Source organism: Macaca mulatta, chromosome 11 (genome assembly GCF_049350105.2).
Source record: "Macaca mulatta isolate MMU2019108-1 chromosome 11, T2T-MMU8v2.0, whole genome shotgun sequence".
NCBI lineage: Eukaryota > Metazoa > Chordata > Mammalia > Primates > Cercopithecidae > Macaca > Macaca mulatta.
The window spans coordinates 4,640,336-4,656,881 of NC_133416.1; the positions used below are offsets into that span (position 1 = coordinate 4,640,336).

The following is a 16,546-nucleotide window of genomic DNA, read 5'->3' on the forward strand; positions in this document are numbered from 1 at the left end:
ACAGTGGCCACCAGAAGAGAAGCCCCTGCAGACCCTGGAAACTTGTTACCAATTCTGATCCTGGGCCTCATCTCGGACCCACAGAGTTAGAACCTCTGCAGGTGAGGCCCAGCATGCCATGTTTTTACAGCAGGCCTTCCTTGTGATTCTGATGTTTGAGAACCCTGCTTGACACTATAAGCCTGAACTGAGAAGGGATGGCATGCTCAGAGGACCATGAATGCTGCAAAGAGAAGCAAAAGCCAGAGGGAAAGACAAGGAAGCTGTGAAGAGGCTTGCACGTCATCCTCAGGAGGATGGGCTTCACTGTATGGGCATGAGGGAGAAAGGTGTGGGGTGAGGCAGGGAGGTGGCTTGATTAGGCTTTGTTCTCTGTGACAAGATCTCTGGCATGAGTGCTAGATGGGGAAGAAGATGGAAGGAGGGAGCCCAGGTAAGAGGTTGATGCCATGACCCCAACAAGTACAGCAGGGGCTGCACTAAGCTGGTGGCAGTGCAGAGAGAGGAGGGATAGGGACAGATTCAAGAGACAGAGTGTGATGACAGTTGAACATGGGTACTGAGCTGGCAGAGGTATCTAGGATGACTCCATGACATCTAGCTTCAGAGGTTAGGTAGATGGGTGACATTATTTAGCCAGATAGGAAATTCTACAGGAAGAACAAGTTTGGCAAGGAAGAGAATTAGTTCCACTTGGAAATGTTAAGCTTGAGGCTTCTATGGGACATCGGGGTGGAGGCATTTAGGATGCAGTGAGAGAAAGATCTGGTATGCAGGAGTGGGGACAGGGCTGGACATACAGGTGTGGGATTCGCCAGTTGAAATATATAAGGGTTGAAGCCACAGACATAATTAAGGCTGCTCACAGACTGTGCAGAGGGAGCAGAAAAAACTGAGGGCTGGAATCACGCAGGACACTCTGACATTTAAGGGACACTCAGAGCACATCAGCCAAGGAGGCTCAGAAGCAGTGCTCAGAGAGAAAGCAAAGGAAATAATGTTGTCTCAAAACCAAAGGATGAGAAAAGATGGAGAATGTTTACAGAACTAGAGGTTGACAGCAGGTTCAAATGTTGTAGACATGTCAGACGTTCCAGAGAAGAAACCCTGGACGTATCAATGAGGAGGTCACGGGTCAACTCAGTAATATTATCAATGAGGAGGCCATGGGTGAACTCAGTAACAGCAGTCCCAGTGGAAGGATGGAAGTAGAAGCCAGATTCATTCACAGATGCATTCTCCAATAAGCAACAGCTACCATGTGCCAGGCTTTGTGCTTTGCGCTGCGATAGGGTGATGAACTCAGCCCTTACCAGGTAGTGGAGAGGGGAGAAAGTGGACAGAAATTACAACAATGATTATGGATCACAATTGGGGTAAGCGCTCTGATGAAGACGTGAAGACATACAAAGGGCTTGCTATCGGGAGCCCAAAGCAACAGGACCAACACAGAAGATGAGAGAAAGGAAATTACATTTATGTGGGGTCCACGGGGTGAATAGGAGCAACCCAAGGAAAGATGGGTGGGAAGCGTGTTAAGGATGGGGGACAGCAGGCATAAATATCCTCAGGTAGAACAAGCATTTTTGTGTGTTCAAGAAATGGAAGGAAACCAGGGTGGTGAGAACAATCCTAACGTGGAAGAGAGCGGTAGGAGATGAGGTTGAAGAGTAGGACTTGATGGGCCAGGTTAGAGATTTGGGACTTTATCCCAACAAGCCATAGGAAATCATTAAAGTTAAAAATCTAAAAGGTTGGGAGAGACATGATCTGATTTGCATTTTTTAAAAGATGACTTTGGCTGCTTGTAGGGAGTGAAATTGGAAGAGGAGGGACATGGAGTGGATACATGGAGGCTGCTTGTGGGGAGTGAAATTGGAAGAGGAGGGACATGGAGTGGATACATGGAGGCTGGTTCGGGGAATCATTACAGCTCAGGCAAGAGATGGCAACATCTTGGACCAGGGCGATGGCAGCAGAAGTAGGCACAGGTGAAGAGATTCTAGAGCTATTTAGAGGTGGAATCAAGAGGACTGGGTGGCCAATGGGATGTAGTAAGTGGGGGGAAGGAGCAGTGGAGGCCAGCATGGACTCTGTGGTCCCATCTACATCTATTCTTGGATACTCCCACAGGGCCACTGGGATGGAAGAACACATATCCTTTGAATTCCAAGGCAACAGGTCCTACTGGCTTTTGCAGGGCTCAGATCAGAACTAGAGGAAAAGTCCTACCAAGCCTTCCTCTCCTAAAAGAGCCCCTCATTGATAAAATGATGTCTTCTAAATAGGCCTCCTAGAAATTTCCTCATCTTGTTTGGTGACACTGCTTCTGGTGTCATGTCCTGTGGGGTGGGGTGCCAGGCTGGCCAAGTCCTATGGTGAGTGGCTTCTCATCACAACACCATATGCACTCTTCAGGGCATCACAAAGTGCATTCAGCACATGTGGGCAATTCTAGGCTCCTCATGTCGATCTCCATCTGGTCAGTTTTCCCTCTCCTAATTTTGTCAATTTTCCAACAACATGTAGATTTCTATTTTCATCATTATGGCAGGCTAAGTACCTAGATGGACCTTGCCACTAGAAGCTACTAAAAAGTTTTATGTAATTTTTTTTTTTTAATTTCCAAAAGCATTGATGGACTGACAAGAAAGGAAGGAATTCACTGTCCAGGGGCTTCTTTAGATAATAAATATCCAGATGCTGACTATAAAAATGACTGTAATGTATTTAAAGAAATTAAAGCCAAGCTTGAAGATATGTGCAAGAGACAAAACGTCATGAGGAATAACCAAGAAGTTTTGAAGAATGAACCAAAGAGAATGTTTAAAAATAAAAAAAAAATAATTGAAATGACAAACTGTGGATAGACTTAAGAGCACATTAGATACAGTTTGAGAAAGAGACAGTAAACTGGAAGCTGGGTCAATAATAAATTAACCAAAATGCAGCCCAAAAAGATAAAGACACTGAAAAATATGAAAGAGAACTTATGAGACATGAAAAAGAGTCTAACTCACATCTGTTTGGAGTTTCAGAAGGAGAAGGAAGAGAATATTTAAACAGGTAATGACTAAGAATTTTCTAAAGTGATGAAAAACACCAAGACACATATTCAAGAATCCCAAGAAGAATAAATAAAAATAAATCCATAAGCAGACACATTTCAGTGAGGTTTTAGACCACCAAAGACAAAGAGAGTGTCTTAAAAGCAGCACAGAGAAAAGAGAAATTACCTTCAAGGGATTAACAGGTTATTTCTCATCAGTGATGAACAAGACAGAAGGCAGTGGTAAAATACTTTCAACATGATAAAAGCGGGTGACTGTCTTCTGAGAATTCTATACTTAAAAAGATATCCTGTAAGAATAAGAGAAATAAAGACATTATATGACAAAAAAAAAAAAAAAGCCTGGGGGTTGGCCACACATTTTCATTCTCACTGAAAATGAAAAATTTTAAAAGACGGACTTCAAACAGAAAAAGACAGAATCTAGGTGAAAGATCTGAGATTAGGGAAGAAATGAAAAACAAAGAAACTGAAAATGGATTTTCTCAGTGGGTTGTTGAAAAAATTACAGATTGGTAGTCAGGCATGCTTATACTGGCATCTTGCTGCCATCCCTTGCTATCTGAGAAACTTGAATCAAATTACTTAATCTCCCAGAGTCTTGATTTCTTCATCTTAAAAATTCATCTAACAGTGTCACTTATACAAGCATTTTTTTGAGGAATAAATGAGCAAATACCCACGAATGCTCCAGCATAGCTTCTGTATTTGGAAGGTGCAAAATAAATGTTAATTTCTTATCCCTTTTAAAATTAATGAGCACATTTTAAAAATAAGACATTGCGAGTAACAAAGAATGACTCCCTTTGCTTCAGTTCTAAGATAAAATTCTGGCACTGTTTCAAATTGTACAAATACGAACTGTGTTCAGCAGTTATTTTCATCTTTCCAGTATCAAGCCTAAGATCTTTTGAACAAAATATTTATGATTTCTTTATTTGGGCGCGGTGGCTCATGCCTGTAATCCCAGCACTTTGGGAGGTTGAGGTGGGTGGATCACGAAGTCAGGAGATTGAGACTAGCCTGGTCAACATGGTGAAACCCTGTCTCTATTATAAATACAAAAATTAGCCGGGTGTGGTGGTGCGTACCTGTAATCCCAGCTACTCAGGAGGCTGAGGCAGGAGAATCGCTTGAACCAGGGACCTGGAGGTTGCAGTGAGCCGAGATCGCACCACTGTACTCCAGCCTGGTGACAGAGCAAGACTCCGACTCAAAAAAATATATATACATATATATATATACACATTGCCTGCATACACACAAGCCCCAGGGATACATCCCAGATTCTAGATGAACTCACAATTTTAAAATAATTTGTGGTCACAGTGTTATGAGGTTATAAAACACATGCTGGTCCATCCACAGTGCAAAACGACATATCCTGCCCATCCTCTTTCCTCACATCCTTGCCCAGGGCTCTCCTTTCAACTAGGAGATGGGGACACACAAATAATCCCTCTGCAGCTTCTGCTACCCTAACCCCCATGCTGGAGAACCCCCCCAGCTTCTTCCACGACCCTACTCTCAGTTTCACTGGGGACTGAAAAAGGAGAGGAAAGCCCAAGTGAATAAAAGGTAGCGAAGAAAAGTTAGCTTATTCTTCTTTAGGGTCTCTGCCTAATTTTTATTTGACAACACTTCGGGAGAAACAGATAAAGTCAGAGTGAATCTTTCCTTGATGGTGTCGAGAAAACAAAAAGCACTGGTGCTGAAGTTCTAAGTTCCAGGTCCCGGGGTGGCGTCCTCACTCGGCATTTGCAACTTACATGTCCTTGGGCAAGCCACTTAACCCCTTATTTTAGTTATGAGACAATAATTATATCATATTTGTAGAGCATTTTACAATGTACTAAGTGCCTCCACAGTCATAATTTTATTTAATATGCTTAGCCAAGTGTATAATACTCAGTACGAATACCTTACTGCATTGCTGTCCAGATTTGAAAGCAGAGTCTGTGGGTTGCTGTGTGAACTGCAAACACCTTCACCAACAGAGAGATCATCTCCGTGTACGTAACTTAACCCATTATGGTTACTGAGTGGGCTCTGCAGTCAAGCACCTGGATGTGAATTCTGGTTCTACACTTACTAGCCATGTGACCTCAAGCAAGTTGCTTAGCTACTTTATAAGCCTCAGTTTCCTCACCTTTAAGCTAAGGAAAATAATAATTGTACTAGCTTGCAGTGCAGAGCTTTGCACATGGTAGGCTCTCAGTGAGAGGTGACTTGAATTTACATCAAGTTGAAGTTGACAGCTGTCTGACCACACATATGTACTCAAGAACACCCACCCTCCTTCTTCCTTTATTCTCCATGGTTGCCTCCACCCTCTACATCCCTAGGCAAATATTTGCAAAGGGAGGGCAGAAGCTCCAGATAGCAGGACACACCCAGTATGACTTTCTTAAAAAGTAACAAAGCCCCATTTTTCCATTTCTCACTTTCTATAGGCTTTGGTTCCCACTCTGCTTCAGGGGCGTCTCCATGCTGTTTTGGTTGGAAACATAGCCCAGACTTCTGAGGGCCCCAGTCAGCCTGGACCCCTTCCTACTTCCTCTTGAGGATCTTGATGGGACAGGCTGGAGAGCTCTGGACCGTGGCGCACTGGCTGAGCTTCAGCCACCTAACTGGACTATGCAGTTTACCCTTTTGATAAGAATCATTGATGACTGAGCCAACGCTAAATGGATCTATTATAATGACAGAAGCAGCAAAGGTTAATTTAGGCCAAACTGATAAATGAATGGAAACTACTTCGCTGCACAAAAATAAGCAACCTCCACTTAAAAGGCTTTATGTTCATGAAGGACTTTCCTATTTTCACTGTGTAATTCCATCCTTATCAATTCCCTCAGGGACACGAAGCGTAGCCCTTTTCTGGATGAGGCAACTGAGGCCCACAGAGAGCAAGTGGCGAAGCCGAACATAAGCCACGCTCTTCCTCCCTCACACCCGATGCTGCCGCCTGGCACAGCTTCTCCACCTGAGCTTTCTGACGTTCCTGCCTGCCCGCTCCCAGCTTCTGTGGACCAGGTCCTAAGAGAAGAGCATTAGGAGTCACACCACGTGGGCATTTGCATTCTGAACGGGACAGGGCAGGACGATGGGAGACATGGCTTAGTCACTCAATTTACATCTTAGTTCACAAAAGGAAAACACACCCTCAGGGGCTCCAGTGAGGCCCAATCAGCCTGGAGTTCACAGGCGAACTGCCTGCGGCAATGAAGCGGGCACACGTATCCTGCATCCTCTCAGTGAGGGCAAGACGGTCACCTGTGACTGTCACTCTGCTAGTTAACATTTCTCTCTAAAGCACCTCTGAGACGGCCCAGCCACTTCACAGGTTGCAGACAGAGGCTGTGTGGCTGCTGGGGTTGAATGCACATGTGAGGCTGGGACAGGGAGGGCTGGACTAACCACTGTTACCCAGGCCTAGGACATGGCCAAATTGTGAACAGCTGCCTTCGGCTCTATAACCAGGACTGAAAAGAAATCAGGCAGCAGGCATGAAAGAACTCAATAGTGGGCCTATTGGTAAAAGAGTTACCATCTGGGCATCTCTCATTCTGCTTTGGCTGGCTTTTCCTGGTGGATAACTGTATAAGGAGAGGGTGAGTCTCTGAGGGTGGGCCCATCTTCTTCCACTCGATAGCTCTCTGGCACCTTCTACAGGGTGCTGAATACCATCTCCATCCTAATGGGACACAGTCCACATCAAACATGCCCAAATCCGTGCTGATTCTAGAAACCTTCCAGAGTACATGCCGAGGCAGGGCCAGCTGTGCTAGGTTCTATATGACAACATCCCTGTCTAGATGAAGGAGGAAGGATCAGAAAGTCCAGAATCGAATCCTGGCTCCCTGCTGGGAGAAATCTCACCTCCTTCTAGATTATAAACTAGTCAGTGAAGGCCAGCAGAAGAGTGTGATCCTTACAAATATTGGTAGGCACATTCTACAGCCTGGGCAGAACGTCACTGGTTTGATTTCCCTAAGAATGGCCCTCAGACATGTCTATTAAGATGGACAGAAGGACACTCACGGAACAGTCCTCCCAGGACTTCCTGCCACCACTTACCTGCTGAATTCTACCATCCTTGAAGACAAAGCTCAGTTCCCACCTACTTGGCTAAGCCCTCTCCAAGGCCCAGTTTCTTTCTAGAGCACATTCATTCTGTCCCATCTCCTTGGCAAAAGTTACACACGTTATCTGGGGAGGTCACCTCTCTCTGCACTTGTGTCTGGTCAAAAGAAATACTGTGTCCCTTTTTCTTGTACAAAGCACTTCACACAGCAGGTGTTCAATAAGTACATATTGATCCATTTTGTCTTTTGTTTTATTGGCATTAAATCACAACAATGTAACCCCTAAAGTGTCAGAAAATTCAGATGTGGTGTGTGTTATGATCTAACTGCTATTGAGTACAAATTAGAACTTTTCATTCTATTTCAAACTTCTGTAAACAGGGCTTGTACATTTTTTAAAAATACGTTTAGTTTGCGATGTGTGCCTACGGAATGGAAGCCGAGTAATTTTTCTTTTTTCATTGACACTCATTTTACCTGGCAGTTCCTTTTTGTGGCTCTGGTTTGGTTCAAGCTGCAGTTCAATGGACTAAAAATGCATTCCTTAAAAAGAAGTACTACAACAGACTTTTAAACCGGCCTTTTCCATCCCTATATTTCTGGATGGCCTGTGCCCGGGGCGGCTCACCTGACATGGCATCGGCAGCTTCTGGCTCCCATTTCACAGGCGTGTGGAGAGAGCTCTGTCATCAAGCAGACCCTGCAACCCAAAGGGTCAGCCCTTTGTAGGAAGTCAGTCAGGCACAGGGGGATCAACAGCCTGGGGGAGGTGTCCATGGTGCAGGTGTCTACACCAGGACTAGGTGTCTGGTGTGAACCTACACAAGTTGTTGAGCCTCTCTGAGCCTCAGTTTCCTCAACTGTAAAAAGGACATGGTAAGACCCATATCAGAAAATGTCTGGCACATGGCAGGCACTTGACAAATTATCTTCTTATGAAGCATGCAGCCCACGCAGAAGTTTGCTGAACGCCTTGCTGCTTCCCCAGCTGACTTCGTTCCGAGAGTTAAGCCACATCAGAACCCTGTGCCCCAAAGAAAGTTGAACCCAGAAATCTGAGTTCTGAGAAACACAGCAGGGGCTTGCAGTCCATGGGGAGGGAAATGGCAAGCATAGGAAATGTGCCAGAGGACACGTCGCAGATGTGTCAGATGCTAGCAAGAATGCTCGCTGGGGAAACGGCAAATACACTCTGTAGTATCTGTGGCCAGGACAACCACGGCCTAGGAACAAACTGTGTCCTGAGGAAATGCAGAATCAAGCTGTGGTGAGATACCGAGAGGGGACAGAAAAGCTAAACAGATCACGACCCAGAACAGGAGCTGAGATGGTGACTAAACCCCTGCTAGCCAGAGAAGGCGCACGAATTCTCCACCTTGGGAGGAATCACAGTCAAAGCTAAACTCACACTTTTTTAGTATATATGAAATTCATTGAAAAGCTTAATTTAACAGTTTGGTAAATTCCATTAGCAGTTTATCTATGGTAGGTAATGAAACTATTTTTAAGTGAATCCTTTTTGGCTAAAGGCCCCAGTTAAGAATCCTAGTGGAACATGGTTCACATAATACAAACCCAGATCCGTGCAGATTCTAGAAAACTTCTCAAATAGACACTAATGTGCCCAGGCAGGGAAGCTGTGCTTGACTCTGTACAATGACACCCCTGTCTAGATGAAGCAGGAAGAATCAGAGAGTCCAGAATCGAGTCCCAGCTCTGAAATGACACCGCCTCGGGTATGTTACTGATATCTGAGGCGCTCAGTTTCCTCATCTGGAAAGGGTGGGTGATTGTACTACCTTTTATAAGACCCTGGGGAGAAATATACAAGGTTCTGCACAAAGTACTCAGCCCACAGGAGGGCAGTCTCACGGAAGCGCTTTTGATGGAAGCAGATAATTTTTTTAAAAACCCAAACAAACAGAGAGGAATAAGAGAGAAACGGCAGCAGAAAGATTACAAAAGTTGACAGGACATCTGATGGTGAGGCCATTGTGCAGAGAGGGAGCTGAGACAGTATCACTGTATGACTTCCTGCAGCCACAGTTAAAACCAAACCTTCTCAAACCCTGTCAGTTTGAGAAGATGAAACAATTCGCAATGTGAATATACTTATTGCCATTGCACAGCACACTTAAAATGGTTAAAATGGTACATTTTATGTTAGGTATATTTTATCCCAATAAAAAAGTGAAGATCCAAAAGCAAACAAAGAAAAAAACCCTAAATCTCAACTCTCTGCCCACTGAAGACAGTACAGTAAAAATAACATAAAGAAGAGTCGGATGGCCTTCCCTCTGTGGGATTCTGTAGGGAAGGCAGTGTCCATGCACCCAGACGCCACACCAAAGGCCCTGTGAGTCAAGATCTCTGTCCTGTGGATGATCTGTATTCGGGGTGTCTATTCAATCCAAACTCCCAGAAGACCCAAAAACCTAAAAGCCACTGGAGGCCATGACACCACTGAAAGATCTAGAAGTTCTTCTGCTGAACAATTTGTGATTCCTGATGGTATCTCCCCAGTGGCAATTTCTGATCGTGATTCACATGACACTACCCACAGAAATGAACTTCCAAGAACTTCTCCTACCCTCACTCCCACCGCGTCCTCCTCTGGGGATGGTGGTGCTGCTGCTGTCTGGCTCAGAAAACTTGCCTTGGGAAGAAAGCCTCTAAAATTTCAGCCCTGCTCAGGTTAAGAAATAGTAGCTTTGGGCCAGGTGTGGTGGCTCACGCCTGTAATCCCAACACTTTGAGAGGCTGAGGCAGGCGGATCATTTGAGGTTGGGAGTTTGAGACCAGCCTGATGAACATGGAGAAACCCCGTCTCTACTAAAAATATAAAAATTAGCTGGGCATGGTGGTGCATGCCTGTAATCCCAGCTATTTGGAAGGCTGAGGCAGGAGAATCTCTTGAACCCGGGAGGTGTAGGTAGGTAGCAGTGAACCAAGATCATGCCATTGCACTCCAGCCTGGGCAACAAGAACAAAAAAAAAAAAAAAGAAAGAAAGAAAGAGAAGAGTAGAGAAAGAAAGGAAAAAAGAAATCATATCCTTGACAAACTATCTCCTTCCCCACAGAAAAACGAAACCTGGCTGAAGGTAGGAGGTGTCTCTCTGGCCAATGTCTCTCATCTCCTTCCCCCTGACCTCCTGACCCCATTCATGCCTTCAGAAGGGCATGGCCCTGTTGAGGGGGTGTGTTCCTGTGCCTCAGGGCCCTGCGCTGTAAATGCTTTCCAGCCTGGGCTGTACTTCTACGTGCAGCTCAAATCTTACCTCCTCTCTAAAGCCATGAGAAATATATCTTACTTACTTGCCTATAAACACTAACATCATTGGTTATTTTTTATATCATCCCCTGTTATGAGCTAAATTATGTCCCCCCAACAATTCATATGTTGAAGCCCTAGCCTCCAATGTGATGGTATTTGGAGATAAGGCTTTTAGGAGGTGATTAGGTTTAGATGAGGTCATGAGGGTGGGGTTCTCATGATGGGATTAGTGCCCTTATAAGAAGAGACACCAGAGAGCTCTCTCTCTCTCTCTCTTGCTCTCTCTCTCCCCCCCACCCATCTCTCTCTCCTCCCTCTCCCCTGCCCTTCTCCCTCCACCCTCCCTCTCCCTTCTTCCTCTCCCATTCTCTCCCTCTCCCTGCCATGTGAGGACACAAAAAGAAAGTGGCTTTCTGCAAGCCAAGGAGAGAACCTCTACCCACCAAACTGACACCATGATCTTAGACATCCAGCCTCTAGAACTGTGAGAAAATAAATTTTGGTTGTCCAAGCCACCCAGTCTGTGTTATTTTGAAAAAACACATCCCCTCAAAGGGACTGTGCATGCCTGCTGCATGGACCACCCCTCTCTTCTTAGACCAGACACGCTGCAGGGGCCTTTGCTGGCACATCAGGGACTCAGCACACATAGAAGCTAATTAGGTGAGAGACTCTGCCTCTGCCTCCTAGGGAATTTCAGTCCAAGACAAGCACAAGTTATGAAGGACCAACAAGGGGAGGAGTACATCTCAACAAGTTGGTTGAGAAGGACCAACAAGGGGAGGAGTACACCCTTAGCATGGAACTCAACCACAAGCTCTCAAAAGAGGTAACGCCACCATGACCCATGCAGTCACGTGTGCATGGACCACGTGCTTCCTCACATCCCTTAATTCACCTGACACGGATCAACAGGTAACTCCTGTATTCCCACTTCAATGAAGAGAAAAGAAACTCAGGTTTAGAGGGCTAATCCCAAAGACACATGACTGGTTAGAGTCACAACCCAGGCTCTGCACTAAGCATTCAGAGACGGCAGGCTGTGGAATGGTTGAGGACTTGGCCCTAGAGCCAGACTGCCTGGATTCAAATCCCAGCTCAGCCTCTTATCAGCTGTGTGACCTTGGAAAAGTTACTCAGCCTCTCGCGACCTTGGCTTCCTCATCTATAAAATGGGGAGAATGATAACAGTGCCTATTTCCTAAATCTGTTATAAAGATGAGTTCATTTATGCCAAATTCTCAGTCATGCCTGGTGTATTTCTGTGCATCAACCTTGAGGTGCAGTGGAAAGAAGGTCCCTGGAGTTCCATGTTTGGTCAAAGTGGGGCTGCAGGAAGTTGGCCTCCCTCCCGCATCCGCACCAACCCAACCCTCTACCCCAGCAGGTGAAGGTATGTGGTTATGTGCAGTGGACAATGTGGCAAAGCTCCATCCATTTACCAAAAGAACTCTAGCAGACTGCAAATCCCAGAGCTCAATGCTGAGCAATCTCTAAAGTAAATAAAGTGAAAATAAACCAATCTCCCAGGTAATAGGAGATTTTCCTCTTGTCTGCACTGGTAATTGGGTCATTGTAGCCAACCTCCCACGTCCCCTGGTGCTGCTGTGAGTTAAAAAGGGAGTAAAGGAAGCTGTCTTTACTTCACAGAAATACAAGTGAAGGTTCTGGGAGGAGGGCAGCCACACCCACTGGTTCCAGCTTGTCCTGGTGCACCTGTCGCATGTGTGCTACGTCTCAACCTTCTCACCTTTCCTCTAACTAAGCCCAGAAGGGCACAGCGTTCCACAGGCTCAGGGGTACACCACAAGCACAGGGCTGGGTGTCAAGCCTATTCAACCTCACCGCCGGAATTTGCTTGGGTAAAACGCCGTTTCCACTTTCCCACAAGTTCTCAGGCCCAGCCTCACATTTGTCCACCCCCAGGCAGAGCAGCTCTATTGTGTGAATGAGGGAGCTTCAGCACAGATGGGGTGCAGACAGAGGCCCTTGGAATCTGAACCACAGGGGAAGCTTGCCTGCTCCTACCTCCCTGCATCTTCTAGAAACACGTGGAGCATCACCGGAGTCAGACTCCACCCACCATAGAGCCTGCTGCCCTATAAACGCCTCCCGCGGCCAGCCCCATCCAGGATATGTCAACAGACAAGGGAAGAAAGTGTCTTGCTGGCATTCTGAGAAAGCCAGGGCTGGGAGCCAAAACACACTGACGAGGGGCATGCACTGTCTCCTGAAGAATCTGTCACAAAAGAAAATTCTATAGCCCTCAAGCTGGAAGAGGCCCTGGAGATAGCTTTGTCATCACAGGGTGGCACCCTCTAGTTGCCCCAGGCAGATGAGGTCCTAGAGGAACCCGTCCCTAACACTGAACTTCAGGAGGTCCTTCCTGTATCTAACTCAGCCTTCGGTGAAAGGGCAGAGCAGTTACAAGGCAAGGATGACTGAGAACTCCAAGACCTGAGGCCAAGCCTCAGCACTGTGTCCAAGGTGTGGAGCCTGTAGAGGACGAACCCGACTGAAGGTTGTCCTCCCCCTCACCTCAGCCTGACCGCAAACTTGTTTATGTCATCCGGATGACATCATGCTAACTTGACCAGTTAGAGCAGCTGTGAGGGGAAACAGACCCCAAAGGTCCCTCTGCTGAGTCCTGTGAGGGGAAGGGGGTGCCTTCGTGTGGATGCTGTTGGTGAGTAGAAAGCCAGTGGAGCATGACGCTTATGGTGCAGGCTCTGAAACAGCCAAGCTGCCTGAGTTCAAATCCTGCCTCAACCGTGTACTGGCTGTGTGACCACAGACATGATACTGTGCCTCTCTCTTCCTCAGTTAACTTTTCTATAAAATGGGCATGATGGCAGTGCCTAGTCAATTGGGTTGCGGTGAGGCTTCCACAAGGGAATACACGGACAGCCCTTGGGCTGTGCCTGGCACTTTCTGTGCACTGCTGTTGTGAAGGTGACCAGTTTGCCTGGGACATCCTGGCTATGCTTGTGGTCCCAGCATTGCTATGAATATTCCCCCTTTTATTCCCGGCAGTGCCCGAGGTTGGATGATGTATTATAAGAGTGACTCCCTTTGGCTTCTCCATGTCCACCTGGTTATCTCCCTGCTTCATGCTGCCTCTGAGTACTGGGGAGCCAGGTTCCCAAAATACAGGTCCCCAAGTAGGCTATGCCCATGCCACTGACGTGTCTGCCGCACAAACTCAGCTTTTCCTCTTTTCCTTTTTCTCTGCACTTTGTCTCCCCTCCTTCCTCGATCCTTACAGCCATCCTCTCCTTTCCTGCTTCCCTGCCCGTGCCTTAGGATTCTGGTGGTGCACACAGGTACCGTCTGGCTTTATTGGGACCTCCCTCTGACCCTGGACTTGGATAGAACCCTTTACAGCTCTAACTAAACTGTGCCTTATCAAATTTCTCTCACAGGAAAGAAAGCAATTTGAAAAGGCAAAGAAATGACCAACAGATGGATGAATGGAACAATGTGCTGGTTTTTGTTGTTGCTGCTGTTTCTTTGTGTGTGTGTGTGTGTGTGTGTGTGTGTGTGTGTGTGTTGTGTTGGTAGGAACAAAAAGTGTACCAGTTTGAAATGGACCATCGACCTGCCTATAAAATTGTTCCTTGGGCTTTAAAAAAAATTTTTTTTTCATTATTATTATTTTGAGATGGAGTCTTGCTCTTGTCACTCAGGCAGGAGTGCAATGGCACGATCTCAGCTCACTGCAACTTCCGCCTCCCGGGTTCAACCAATTCTCCTGCCTTGGTCTCCTGAATAGCTGGGCTTACAGGTGCCTGCCACCATGCCCAGCTGATTTTTGTATTTTTAGTAGAAATGAAGTTTCACCATGTTGGCCAGGCTGGTCTTGAACTTCTGACCTCTGGTGATCCACCCAGCCTCAGCCTCCAAAGTGCTGGGATTACAGGTGTGAGCCCGGCCCCCAGGGCTATTTTATAGGAAACCCTGGAGGCTCCTCTGCAAGACAGCAGCCTCCCTGTGTGTCAGTGGAGAAAGCAAAACCTCTGGAGCCCAAGGACCTGGGCCCATTTCTGCCACTCACTAACAGCTGACAAAGGACCATGATTTTGCAAAGACTCAGTTTCTCCATCCGTAATATAGGGCAGACTTGTCTCTAGAACACCGTGATTCTATGACATTGTAAAAGGCCCTGGACCTGCTCTTAGGATCCTGAATTCTGCAATATTCTGCAATATTGGCAATTGCATCTTTTAGCTCTTCTCTAGGGGAACATACGAGGGAACCAGGGCCTTGGAAAATATAAAATCTGAACTAATTCTCACCTAAAGTATCATGGCAAGTGCCTGAGTCCTCTGTGCATTGCAACAGAATAGACATTATTTTGTGTGGAAGAAAAGCAAGAGTGATGTGAACTCAGTGGGTGATTAGCCAGTCCCTGAGGAATCCCTCACTAGCTCTCCTCCAGCCTAACTTCTCTCAGCTGCATTGCCAGTACCCAGGCAGCTTGCAGGTTCAACCCTCCTTCCCCACAACAGGTTCAGCAAATTATTGCGACAAGGAGCCCCAAGGCAGAATGGATGGCTACTGTGGCCACTGCCGCAGTGCTGGGGCCTGCCTTCTGCAGGCTCACCACAGGCTGACACATCTCCAATCACTCCCCACACCTGGGATTCCATCTCCATCAGTGGCATTACCAACCACTCCAACTCTGGAACCCAAATCGCCATCATCTTGGTCTCTTCTGCTCTAGTCCCTGACATTTATTCAGTTACCAGATTGCATCTACTCCATTGTTCTCTGGGTTAAAATCCCCATCCCACCACTTATTTGCTGTATGACCTTGGATAAACCACTTAACCTCTCTCTCAGTTTCCTCCTCTACAATATGGAACGATCATAGCAATCTCCTCATGAGGCTGTCAGGAGGAATAAATGAGATTAAACATGAAAATCTCCTACCACAGGCCCCGGCACATAGCAGATGACTTTTCCCCCACCCCCAAGACTTTTAGCCCTTTCCTGTCCATTCCCACCAGCCCTGTTCAACCCCTCATGGTCACTGCAATGGGCTTCTTCCCAGGTTCTGTTCCCAAAGCTTCCTCCACTGCAGGACATCCCATACCCAGCTGCAGATGACATGTTCTTCTGAATCCAGCATCAAGAACACCACTTCCCTTCTTAGAAACCATCAAAACATCCCTAGGCTTAATAACGAGGCGAACACTCCAAACCTCTGCCATCTCTCCCAGGCAGCACTCCTCACCGAATTGTCCACCACATTCTTCCTCGCTCCTCAGGTGCATCCCACTTCACGGCTTTGCTCAGCCGTCCTTCCCCAAGATGCCCAGACCCAGACTCCTGTTCAAGGCCCGGCCTCAGTGCCACCTCCAGGACGCCCTCTGCGAGTCACTCCTTCCAGAAGTAACCTCCTTCCTCCAGACTCCCTCTACATGCTTTACAGCATAGAACCGAGAGGTGACAGGACCTCGGAAGCCATACATGAAGCCCCTCACTTATCACTCAAAAACTACGCATAAAGTTGCTCTTATGGACAAATACTATCCCATAAGGTTGTGCATGTTAATTTCACCTGAAAAGGGGCATGAACCCTGGACCCTCCAACAAAAATGCTGATTCCACGTGGAGCAAGCTGCCCTGACTTCATATCCCTCTGCCCACATCCTTGATAAAAAGACTCTTCGGTACATGCTGTTTTCTTCCAGAGACAAGGAACTCACCACCTCACGAGTTAGGTTCTTCCTCCTGACCTCTGACCACCCTGGGGACTCCCACGGACTGACCCTTTCTGTCCTCTAAAGTCACACGGAAGGAATTCCTTTGAGACTCCTGGTGTCCTCCACAGAGCCAAACAGGGCAAGTTCCCAAGCACACCTTGTAAGCAGATGAATGAACTCAGAGGGCTTTTCCACGTGGCAGGGCACATTCGCTGCATCCAGGGCATGCATGGGTGCACACACACACACACACACACACACACACAGACACACACACACACACACACACACACACACACACACACACACAGACACACACACACACACACACACACACACACACACACACACACAGACACACACACACACACACACACACACACACACACACACACACACACACAC

The 16,546-nt window shown here is 46.8% G+C and overlaps 1 protein-coding gene across 10 annotated transcripts in view; it reads right to left on the reverse strand.

Moving 5' to 3' along the window:
* The window catches only part of CRACR2A (calcium release activated channel regulator 2A), a 159,941-nt gene that overhangs the window by 121,317 nt on the left and 22,078 nt on the right, over positions 1-16,546 (reverse strand). Inside the window, exon 1 of one of the 10 annotated variants that reach the window (XM_077953303.1) lies at positions 16,299-16,462. The exons of 8 other annotated variants lie outside the window; for them this stretch is intronic. The gene's annotated coding sequence lies outside the window, so the exon portion shown is untranslated. Of the gene's footprint in view, positions 1-16,144; positions 16,463-16,546 lie in introns of those variants that run through there. One more of the 10 variants, XM_077953302.1, reaches the window with a different exon arrangement.